Source organism: Mustelus asterias, chromosome 27 (genome assembly GCF_964213995.1).
Source record: "Mustelus asterias chromosome 27, sMusAst1.hap1.1, whole genome shotgun sequence".
NCBI lineage: Eukaryota > Metazoa > Chordata > Chondrichthyes > Carcharhiniformes > Triakidae > Mustelus > Mustelus asterias.
Window position 1 is genome coordinate 21,641,793 of NC_135827.1, and position 12,781 is coordinate 21,654,573.

A 12,781-nucleotide genomic window follows, 5' to 3' on the forward strand; every position below is an offset into this window, starting at 1 on the left:
CTATTCAGACACGAGGCTTGAAGCTCAGTAAATGAAAGGCTTTTATTTACTGTTAACGAAGCTACCAGAACTTATATACACTATCCCAGACTGAAGGGGTCCCGGCCAGAGCAGGGACTCTTATACCTCTCCCAGGAGGCGGAGCCCGACTGGGATGTACCACAACACTACAGTACAAAGGTGTAACAACCCCACCCTAACCCCAACAGCAACAATAGCACAACCCAACAGTAACATATGTACATCCTTGTAGTACTGGCCAGCCCCTGGCTCAGCACTATCCAGTGGGAACCAACGATGGTTCACCACAATACAATAGTTGGGAAATGCTACAGACCACCAGAGTGGCATAGGATGAGCAATGTAGCGTATATAAAAATAGGACGTTAGAACAGGAAGGTTATTTTAATGGAAGATTTATATCAAGCTAACATGGGGTGGGATTTTCTGCCCACCATCGGGAATGTCCGGTCCTACCGAAAGTCAATGGATTTTTGGTCGGGCAGCCGAATGTCCCACGGCAGGTCTTTAGAATGGAATCATAGAATCCCTACAGTGCAAAAGGAGGCCCATTGAACCAGCACCAACAGCAATCTCACCCAGGCCCTATCTCCATAACCCCCATATTTACCCTAGCTAATCCCCCTGACACTAAGGGGCAATTTAGCATGGCTAATCAATCTATCCCGCACATCTTTGGACTGTGGGAGGAAGCTGGAGCACCCGGAGGAAACCCACGCAGACACGGGGAGAGTGTGCAAACTCCATACAGACAGTCAAGCAAGGCTGGAATTGAACCCAGGTCCCCGGCGCTGTGAGGCAGCAGTGCTAACCAGTGCCCCTCCGGCATGTTGTGCGTAATTTCTTATTCGCCCAGTGCATCAAGGAAACTATGAGACACAGTGCCCACTCTGGATTGATCATTCATTGCAAACACAGCGATTCTCCCAGCCCACTGCGCTGCTCAAGTAGCAGCAAGGGCCATTTTGCGGGCTTCCTGCTGGATGTAATGGCCTCTGCGCGTCTCCGGTTTTTTTGCATAATCAACTCCGGGCCAGAAATCGGTGCGTTCCCCATTCCCCCTGCGCTTGGAGTGATTCCCTCCAGAGGGGTTTATTCCTGCTCCACCCAAACAGGGAACAGGCAGCCCGACTCTGCTGGAGGGAAAAGAGGCCATTGAGGCCCCCTGGGAGGTCGGGGTGTAAGAGGGAATGGGCATCAGCCAATTCCTAGGGGTGGTGCCAGAGGGGGCAGGCCTTATTGGGGGGCGGGACCTATTGGAGGTGATGGATGGGGGAGCTGCCAATCTGCCAGAAGATTGGTGGGAGGGAGGGAGTGAGGGCGATCGAGGCTGCCCATGGGGGTGAGTGGGGGGGTGGATCAGGACTGATGGGGGGGTGTTGGGCTTGTCAGAGGGAGTCAGGACTGTGTGGGGGGTGGGGGAGATTGGTGGGGGGTGGTGGTTAGGACTGTGTGGGGGAGGGTGTGGTAGCTCAGGGGTGGCCATTGTTCATTGGGGGGAGGGGGGATGGTCGGAAAAATCATGGCTAGCTTTGGTGAGGGAAGTAGGGGGGGGCATAGGGCTAACCTGGGGATGTCCAGGAGGCCAGCGATCAGGGGGCTTGTGAGGCTGGCCAGAGATCAGGGGCATAGGAGGGGGTCGGAGGCCAGCGATCAGGGGGGTTGCGAGGCTGGCCAGAGATTGGGCTGGCCAGTGATCTGGAGGCCAGCAATGGGAGGCTGCTGTGCATACGCCGATCTCGGCGCTAACAGATCTGTGCATGCGCAGTGGCCCGCTCAGCGCCTTGCTGCCGGCCTCTCAGGCGGGAATAGGCCCCGCTCACTGAGTTTCTGAGTGAATCACCCTCGGGCACTCTGCAGTGCTCTGAGTGTCAGAGATTCGCTCTGGAAATCATGCTAGACAAACCCGCAGGATTTATCCCATTTTCCCGCACATTGCGAACTTAGAATTTTTTTGGGAAAACCCTGGCCGGAATATGGAAGTTGCATAGTGATGCGCGACAATTAAGCACGTGGAACCAAGGCTTCGATATTGAAGGCTTTTATTGTGTAACAATGGAACTACTAACACGAATACACCAGTTCAGACTGAAGGGGTCCTGCCGGAGCAGAGGGTCTTATACCTCGCCACCGGAGGCGGGACCCCACTGGAATGTGCCATGATAACACTTATAACAGGTAAACACCCTAACCCAACAACATTGTACAACCCCCACAGTAACAACACCCTAGCCCAACAGTAACATAATAACAACCCCCAGTGGTGAACCAACGATGGTTCACCACATTCACCCCTCCTTTAAGAACAAAGGTGGCGGGGTGCAAGAAAAAAACAGGTCATATAAACAGAATTCACAAGTCCAGACGGTCTGGAGGACCGCACCGACGCTGTGATCTCCTCAACACCGGTTGCGAAACCGGAGCAGGTGCTTGCGGTGGCGTTCTTTCCAAAACAACGTCTGGCTGTCCCCTCAAGGACTCCCGGGCCGGCTGGCCCTGGTGAGGCGATGGTGCAGGGGATCCTGGAACCTTTGGTGGTGGTGATGATGGTGGCGCCGATCTCCGAGTCTCAGGCAAGCTGTACATGGGAGTAAAAGTGTTATGCACTGGTCCCGGTGCTGACCGCGCCACGTCTGGGGAAGCAATGAGGAGTAGTGGATTCGTGACTGGGGGAATAGGAGCGACAGGAGTTGCTACGTCCCCTGCGGGCGCCAGGTCTCTAATGGAGACAGTGTCCTCTCGCCCGTCAGGATATGCCACATAGGCATACTGAGGGTTGGCGTGGAGGAGTTGGACCGGTTCGACCAAGGGGTCGGACCTGCGAGCCCTCACATGTCGCCGCAGAAGGACGGGTCCTGGGTACGTCAACCAGGCTGGCAATGAGGTTCCCGAGGACGACTTCCGAGGGAATGAGAACATCCTCTCGTGGGGAGTAGCATTGGTTGCCGTACACAGGAGGGAGCGGATAGAATGGAGCGCATTTGGAAGGACCTCCTGCCAACGGGAGACTGGAAGGCCCCTGGATTTCAGTGCCAGTAGGACAGCCTTCCAGACTGTAGCATTCTCCCTTTCCACCTGTCCGTTACCCCTAGGGTTGTAGCTCGTGGTTCTACTAGAGGCAATCCCGAATGAGAGCAGGAATTGCCTCAAGTCGTTGCTCATGAACGACGAGCCCCTGTCGCTATGAATGTAGCAGGGGTACCCGAACAGGGTAAAAAGCTCACTGAATGCCTTGATGACGGTGGCAGTCGACGTGTCCGCACAGGGGACAACAAACGGAAACCGGGAATACTCGTCTATTATGTTGAGGAAATAGACATTCCGGTCCGTTGAGGGAAAGGGGCCCTTAAAATCCACACTCAGCCTCTCAAAAGGGCGAGTGGCCTTGACCAATTGTGCCCGGTCTGGTCGATAAAAGTGTGGTTTGCATTCTGCGCAAATCCGACAGCTTCTCGTCACTGACCTGACATCCTCCACCGAGTAGGGCAGGTTGCGGGCTTTGACGAAGTGGTAGAGTCTGGTGACTCCAGGATGACACAGATCATTGTGGAGAGCCTTCAAGCGGTCCTCCTGCATGATGGCGCATGTTCCGCGCGAGAGGGCATCCGAGGGCTCATTGAGCTTCCCTGGACGATACATAATATCGTAATTATAGGTGGAGAGCTCAATTCTCCACCGCAAGATCTTATCGTTCTTGATCTTGCCCCTCTGCGTGTTGCTGAACATAAACGCCACGGATCGTTGATCCGTGATCAGGGTGAACCGCTTCCCTGCCAGGTAATGGCGCCAGTGTCTGACTGCCTCCACAATGGCCTGAGCCTCCTTCTCCACCGCTGAGTGCCGAATTTCGGGGCCTTGAAGGGTGCGGGAAAAGAACGCGACGGGCCTGCCTGCCTGGTTTAGTGTGGCGGCTAGGGCGAAATCAGATGCATCACTCTCCACCTGGAAAGGGATGGATTCATCCACCGCGTGCATCGTGGCTTTCGAGATGTCGCTTTTCAAAGCCTTGAAGGCCAATTGGGCCTCCGGCGTAAGTGGGAAGGTCGTGGACTTAATGAGCGGCCGAGCTTTGTCCGCGTAGTTGGGGACCCACTGTGCATAATACGAAAAGAACCCGAGGCATCTCCTCAGTGCTTTCGTGCTAGCGGGCAAGGGAAGTTCAGTAAGTGGGCGCATACGGTCTGGATCAGGGCCAATGACCCCGTTTTCCACCACGTATCCGAGGATGGCTAACCTGCGCGTACGGAATACGCACTTCTCCCTGTTATAGGTCAGATTCAGGCGAGATGCAGTGCGCAGAAAGTGTTGGAGATTCGTGTCGTGGTCCTGCTGGTCATGGCCGCAGATGGTGACGTTATCCAGGTACGGGAAGGTAGCCCGCAACCCGTTCTGGTCCACCATTCGGTCCATAGCACGCTGGAAGACCGAGACCCCATTGGTGACACCAAATGGAACCCTGAGGAATTGGTATAGATGACCATCCGCCTCAAAAGCCGTATATTGTCGGTCCTCTGGGCGGATGGGGAGTTGATGGTAGGCGGACTTAAGGTCTATGGTAGAAAACACTCGGTACTGCGCAATCTGATTGACCATATCAGAAATGCGCGGGAGAGGATACGCATCCAGCTGCGTATAACGATTAATGGTCTGACTATAGTCGATGACCATCCGAGGTTTGTTCCCACTTTTGACTACCACGACCTGCGCTCTCCACGGACTGGCACTGGCCTGTATGATCCCTTCCTTGAGGAGCCGCTGAACCTCAGATCTAATAAAGATCCGGTCCTCAGCGCTGTAACGCCTACTTTTAGTAGCGATGGGCTTGCAGCCAGGTACCAGATTTTTAAAAAGGGATGGTGTAGTGATTTTCAGGGTGGATAGATTGCATGCGGGGCGCTTTGGGCAATTTGGAGGCTGCGGCTGATTCCCTACTGCCAGTGAAGGGAGTGGCCCACCGTACTGTAGGATCACACTCTTCATGTGGACCATAAAGTTTAGTCCGAGGAGAATTGGCGCACAAAGGTGAGGTAACACAAGGAGCCTGTATTGCTCGTAAATTGTGCCCTGTACCTCAAGAGTTACCATACATCGTCCTTGGATCGGTACAGACCGGGACCGTGATGCCATGGAAATTGTCTGCTTGGCAGGGAGAACCCGGAGTCCACACCTTTTAGCAGTTTCAGGGTGTATGAAACTTTCGGTGCTCCCACTGTCAAACAGACAATTCACAGTTCGACCACTAACCTTTATATCCATCATGGAATTTTCAAGTCTGTAGTGCCTGGTCTGGTCCAGGGAGATCGACGCCACCGTTGGCCCCTGGGCGTCACTGCATGCTGCCGATGTTGATGCTGAGGACCCCTGCTGGTCGCTCCTAGTTGTCGTGGACCATGATGGCCGCCCCCATGAATCGCACGTGGGCGAGGGCGCCAAACGCAGCGACTCCTGGTGGTCTTCCTCCTCCTCCGTCAGCCACGATGGCGCCGTCCTGGGTTCGCACGTGGTCGGACCTCGTGGGTACTGCGACGCCGAAGGAGATTGTCTCCGTTCTGGAGGGTTACAAGCTGCACTGCCGTTTTTAGGCTTGGACCTGCAGACTTTGCCGTAGTGGCCTTTTTTACCGCACTGGCTGCAGATTGCCGTTCTTGCCGGACACTGTTGCCGTGGATGCTTGGCCCCACCACAAAAATAGCATCGCTGGCCACCTGGAGCTGCCGTCGTCGGATCGATCTGGGAGCGCGGGTTAGCGGGGCGAGGAGGGAGCTGAGCTTGCTCCAGCCACGTTGACTGCACGTGGTCCTCGGGGTACAGCGCCAAGCTCTTCGACGCCGCTTCCAGCATCACAGCCATCTCCATTGCTTGGGTCAAGTCGAGTTTCCCCTTTTCCAGCAATTTAAGCCTGATGTACGAGGACCCTACCCCTGCTACGAACGCGTCTCGGGCGAGGTCGTACATATATTGTTCGGCTGATACGTCTTTACAATCGCAACCCCTGGCAAGCTGCAGGAGCTCATTGGCGTAGTCCTCCATGGTTTCGCCCGACTGCCTACGTCGTGTAGCGAGGAGGTAACGAGCGTGTATCTCGTTGGGTGGCTTCGTGTATCGTTTTTTTAGGAGCTCGACGGCATCCGGGTAAGTGGGAGCTGCACGAATGGCGAGATAAATCGTGTCGCTTACCCTTGCGTGGAGGACCTGGAGTTTATCACTGTCTGTAGTGATAGCTACCGAGGCTGCCAGGTAGTCCTCGAAACACTTCCACCAATGGTCGAATGTGTTAGCGGCACCGACCGCACGTGGGTCCAGTGTCAGACGATCCGGTTTTAAGATCTGTTCCATACTCTTTTTTTTGTACAGCTGTGAGTTTTCTGTTACACAATAAAATTGATGCGCGACAATTAAGCACGTGGAACCAAGGCTTCGATATTGAAGGCTTTTATTGTGTAACAATGGAACTACTAACACGAATACACCAGTTCAGACTGAAGGGGTCCTGCCGGAGCAGAGGGTCTTATACCTCGCCACCGGAGGCGGGACCCCACTGGAATGTGCCATGATAACACTTATAACAGGTAAACACCCTAACCCAACAACATTGTACAACCCCCACAGTAACAACACCCTAGCCCAACAGTAACATAATAACAACCCCCAGTGGTGAACCAACGATGGTTCACCACACATAGTGTCCCTGTGAAACAGTGACCAGAGAATAGGAACATCTAACATGCTTAAAGAGCCAGAAGCACATAAGACCAGGGGCAAGGTACATAACTTTAAAGGGGCTAAATCAACATACAGCCTGATTTCTCCAGATGCACCCGATTCCAAAACGTTTGTGAATCTTGTGGAATTAGTCAAAGGACATTATCGCCCTAAGCCCTCGGTAATAACCCAGCGATACAAATTTAATTTGATGACAAGCGCCCCATGGGAGTCGATAATGGCATTTGCGTGCGCCTAAGACAAACGGCTGAACGGTGTGAGTTCGGGTCTGCAATTTCCAGTCCCTGGATGCACTGTGGCTGAAGGGCCTCAGACGGTGACCTTTCCCCACCTTGCACCCTGCATTATTCATCAAAGTTTACTATTTTCCACATGTGAGTGTTTCCTTCGCGGGCTGTGTTCTCCCTGGAAGACCCTGTTCACTCGTTATAATTCCCGTACCGGTGACAAGGGCATTTATCATTCACCATCATCGTTTGGTGGTTTTGAGTAAATAATAATAATAGATAAAAATCATCAGCCGATGTGGGACTTGATACAATTACGCTGGGGTGAGGAGCATTTTTAACTGGTTGCTCAGGAATTGGGGTTTCCATGGCAATGATGCTCCTGCTGCCACCAGGAAAGGCTTCAGAATTCAGTGCGCGTCAATTGTGCAACATTTCCTGACACCTTTCCACTCAAATATTGGCCACCCACATGATATAAGGCACTCAGCCACGTTGACTGGGTTTAAACAGTGAGTGGAATATGATCATGTTAACTTCTCACAAAGTAAGATTCTTACTTAGAATCCTACAGTGCAGAAGGAGGCCATGCAGCCCATCGGGCCTGCACCGACCACAATCCCTCCCAGGCCCTATCCACATGATTCCATGCACTTACCCTAGCTAGTCCCCCTGACACTAAGGAGCAATTTAGCATGACCAATCCACCTAACCCGCATGTCGTTGGACTGTGGGAGGAAATCGGAGCACCCGGAGGAAACCCACGCAGAAATGGGGAGAACATGCAGACTCCACACAGACAGTGACCCAAGCCAGGAATCGAACCCGGGTCCCTGGCGCTGTGAGGCAGCAGTGCTAACCACTGTGCCATTGTGCCACCCTACTTGGCCAGTTCTGTCTTTTATTGAACTCCTAGGATCCTTATGTGTACAGTAACCATCGGGAAATGTGACGGGTGTCAAGTGCTCACAGGATTCTGAATCCCTCTGGGGGTGTGTTGCCTCAGGACACATTTGGACCCTGCACCAGTTCAGGAGTTCACATGTTGGTAGGATCAGTAAGTCAGATAGTTGGGTTTTCAATCCCTAAGTGACACTTAAAGCAGTTAAATATGTGCCTTTCTTATTGGTGGCAGGAGCATTATTGCCATGGAAACCGCAATTTCTGAGCAACCTTTCTCATCTGATAGTTAAAGATGCTCTTGATCCCCGCGTAATTGGTTCAAATCCCAAATTGGCTGCTAATTTTTATTTTTTATTCAAAACCACCATAGTGCAAGGGGATTCAATTGTAAGGGAAGTAGACAGGTGTTTCTGCAGATGCAAACAAGACTCCAGGATGGTATGTTGCCTCCCTGGTGCAAGGGTCAAGGATGTCCCGGGGTGGCTGCAGGACACTCTGGAGGGGGTGGGTGAACAGCCAGCTGTCATGGAGCACATAGGCACCAACGATTTAGGTAAAAAATGGGATGAGGTCCTACAAGCTGAATTTAAGGAGCTGTCCCAGGGAGCTGTGGACTTCTACAAATTCAATCCAGATGGGAAAAAAAACCCACTACACACTGTCCAGGCAACACTAAAGCACAAAGGTCAGTCCCCGGACAGCTTTTTAAATTTTATTACAGTCCTGACATTTCATCCCATCCTGGATCAAGGTTTTAGCTAAAATGCAAAGGCCGCTTGGCCAACTGGTCCGCCCGCCAATCGTAAAAATGAATAGGCCACATAAAATAACTTTCAATTGGTCCCTTAATGGGGTTAATTGCCTGCTTAATTGTTGGCGGGCATGCTTCCAACTCTTGCGCCCGCCCACTGACTGAAATGTCGCATGAGTCCAATGATGTGCAGGTTAGGTGGATTGGCCATGCTAAATTTCCCCTTAGTGTCCCAAGATGAGTGGGTTAGGGGGATTAGCGGGGTAAATATGTGGAGTTACTTTGATTTGATTTGATTTGATTTATTATTGTCACATGTATTAGCATACAGTGAAAAGTATTGTTTCTTGCGCACTATACAGTCAAAGCATACCGTTCATAGAAAAGGAAAGGAGAGTGTGCAGAATGTAGTGTTACCGTGATAGCTAGGGTGTAGAGAAAGATTAACTTAATATAAGGTAGGTCCATTCAAAAGTCTGACAGCAGCAGGGAAGAAGCTGTTCTTGAGTCGGTTGGTACGTGACCTCAGACTTTTGTATCTTTTTCTGAAGGAAGAAGGTGGAAGAGAGAATGTCCGCGTGTGTGGGGTCCTTAATTATGCTGGTTGCTTTTTCGAGGCAGTGAGAAGTGTAGACGGAGTCAATAGATGGGAGGCTGGATAAGACCTGGGCAAAAGGTCTCTGTTGGAGGGTCAGTGCAGAATTGATGGGCCGCATGGCTTCCTTCTGCATTGCAGAGATTCTATGATCGTATGATGAGTGCGCGATTACGTTGGGCCACCCGCCCACATGTCTTCTTGTGCGATTTCATGAACACCTGGGTGTGCCCGCCTGTGCAAAATGAAATCTTGGCCATTATTCCAAGATCCCACCTGCTCAGCTGGCATTATTTCTGGACAATATTTATGCTTCAACTAACCTCATTAAAACAGACTTCCTGCTAGTTTCATAGAATCATAGAAATCATAGAAACCCTACAGTGTAGAAGGAGGCCATTCGGCCCATCGAGTCTGCACCGACCACAATCCCACCCAGGCCCTACCCCCACATATTTACCTGCTAATCCCTCTAACCTACGCATCTCAGGACTCTAAGGGGCAATTTTTAACCTGGCCAGTCAACCTAACCCACACATCTTAGTTTCTCTCATAGTTTGTGGAACCTTGCTGTTTACAAATTGTGCTGCTACCTTCCACTGCATTAACAGTGAGATTACACCATCAAATTGGTTCAGAAGTGATTTGGGGCCACTGAGGGTGCAGTTTAAGAGTTCTTCCTTTGTACTGTAACTATACTGAGCAGCTCAATCATTAGGCTTTTATTCAATGATAAACAAAAGTATAGAATGAAGACTTTCCAGTCCTTACAGCGAAACGTTTTTCAGAAAATGGTGTGTTTTTTTGTTTTGGCTCCCATTCACCTTATTGTGCCAGGGACATTCTGTGGCAAACACTTCGCTAATCCTGGGAGGCTGCAGTTTCTGTGGAACTGGTTCATCTGCTTCTCCGAGTTCACTGTGCCAGCGGAGATGCAGTTTCTCTCGCCAGTGCTTTCCTAAGCCCGTGATCTACCTCAGTACAGCCATGTGAATTGTTCACTGTTTTGTATGCAATGTTTTTTTGTGAACACAATAAATATTGCATAAAATACCAATCCTTTTCCAATGCAGCAGTCAGCTTCATGTCACCTTCAGAAAACTCTGAGGGACGATTAGTCAGCCAGTGAGCTTAGAATCATTGTTTAGAAGTTTTGACAAAGGGTCATCTGGACTCGAAACGTCAGCTCTTTTCTCTCCTTACAGATGCTGCCTGACCTGCTGAGATTTTCCAGCATTTTCTCTTTTGGTTTCAGATTCCAGTATCCACAGTAATTTGCTTTTATCCAGAGATAAAATCATATAACCATGCACCACAGCCATTCAGCCCATCGTGCCTGTGTTCATCTGAGTCATCCAATTCTGCCAGACACCTACATTTTCATTGTAGCCCTGTAAATATTTCCTTTGCTGGCTTAAGTGAGACACAAGGATGTACAAAACCTTAGAATCTATCGGAAAAGAAACGTTATTGGGTTAGAAATCATACCATAGAATCCCTACAGTGCAGAAGAGGCCATTCAGCCCATTGAGTCTACATTGACTCTCTCTGACAGTCCATCTTACACAGGCTTTCTTCCCCACCCTATCCCAATGAGCCCACACATGATCCCCCTAACCTACACATCTTGGGACACTAAGGGACAATTTAGCCTGGCCAATCCACCTAACCTGCACATCTTTGGAGTGTGGGAGGAAACCGGAGCACCCAAAGGAAACTCACGCAGGCACGACGAGAACATGCAAACTCCACACAGACAGTCACCCAAGGCCGAAATTGAACCTAGGTCCCTGGAGCTATGAGGCAGCAATGAAGTTACTGTGAAGATCCCCTAGTCGCCACACTCTGGTGCCTGTTCGGGTACACTGAGGACGAATTTCGTATGGCCAATGCACCTCACTAGCATGCCCTTTGGGCTGGGGGAGGAAACTGCAGCACTCGGAGGAAACCCACGGAGACATTGGGAGAATGTGCAGACGCCACACAGGCAGAGACCCAAGCCAGGAATGTGCAGATTAGGTGGGAAATGTGTCAGGTTACAGGAGCAGGTAAGATGCTCTGTTGGAGAGTCGGTGCAGGCTTGATGGGCCAAATGGCCTCCTTCTGCACTGTAGGGATTCTAAATAATGCTCCACTCTTGACCCTGCATTGTGCTTTCTTTTTCTCATTCCCGAACAATGGAGGTGTTGCCAGGCCTTGCGTTGTCTGAATTTGGCCACATCAGCCGCTTGGGCTGTGTGTTTAGGTTGACACCCCAATTCAACCTGCCCTGGTGCAAACAGAAGATGCAGTTGCGTGTGCTGTGGGCAAGTAGGTGTAACCTGCCCCTTGTAATGCTGCTGGAAGCTATATGCCAATTAACTATCTTCCCCAGTTAGCTGAAATGTAAGATGATCAAGAAAGATATATTATTGGACAAAGAAAATCTGAAGAAGGAAATACCAGGTGACTGTTATCACACAAATGCTGCTGTATCAAACATGCCAATCAATAAGGAAACAATTTAGGTTGAAACCTTTGACCAAACAATGGATTTTAGGTGGTTTGGGACTTGTCTGGGGAAACAATTGCACAATTCAGGGATTAGTCTGCAGTACATAGGTTACTGCATGCATCAAGTGTTCCTGCATGAGATTTCCACTACCAATGGCAGACAGAGAAATCAATCTTAGCTGATTAGAAGTTTGAACATATCAATGGCTAAATTTACATTAAATCTATAAACAAACAGCGCATGGTGGGAGGGAAATTTTCCATGCTCTGTATGTGTAAAATATTAACTATACAACTTAATTGCTCTCTAAATATAGCCCATAACATCGCAAATCTCTGCTTTTATATTTTCACAGCTTTGTTCATAGAATCATGCAGCGCAGAAGAGGCCCTTCGGCCCATTGAGTCTGCACCGACTACATTAGAAACCCCTGAACTCCCACTTAACCCCATCTGCCAGCACTTAAAGTTAAAGTTAATTTATTAGTCACAAGTAAGGCTTACATTAATACTGCAATGAAGTTACTGTGAAATTCTCCTAGTGGCCACACTCCAGCATCTGTTTGGGTCAATGCACCTAACCAGCACGTCTTTCGGAGTGTGGGGGGAAACCGGAGCACCCGGAGGAAACCCACGCAGACACCGGGAGAATGTGTAAACTCCACACAGGCAGTCACCCAAGCCAGGAATCGAACCCGGGCCCCGGCGCTGTGAGGCAGCAGTGCTAACCACTGTGGCCCTGATGTGCCAAGTGCTCATCCAGATACTTTTTTAATCATTGTGGAGAAAAGGACGTAGAATGTGGCTACTGTCGAGGCCTCATTGATCAGAAATGTTTCCTTTCATTCGTTTGAAAAGTGCAAATAATGCTGAAATAGACATAATGTGCACCATTACAGCCCTTCCCCAGGTACTGACCCACCAGGTTACAACTGCCCTTCCCTGAACTGAGAAAAAGTTTGGCAAAATAACAATGCCCTTTTTACAAAATATATTCACGCTGATTTAGAATGTAACTGCTGTGCACTTTAACACTATGATTGATGTTAATTTAGTTTGGAAGATCGG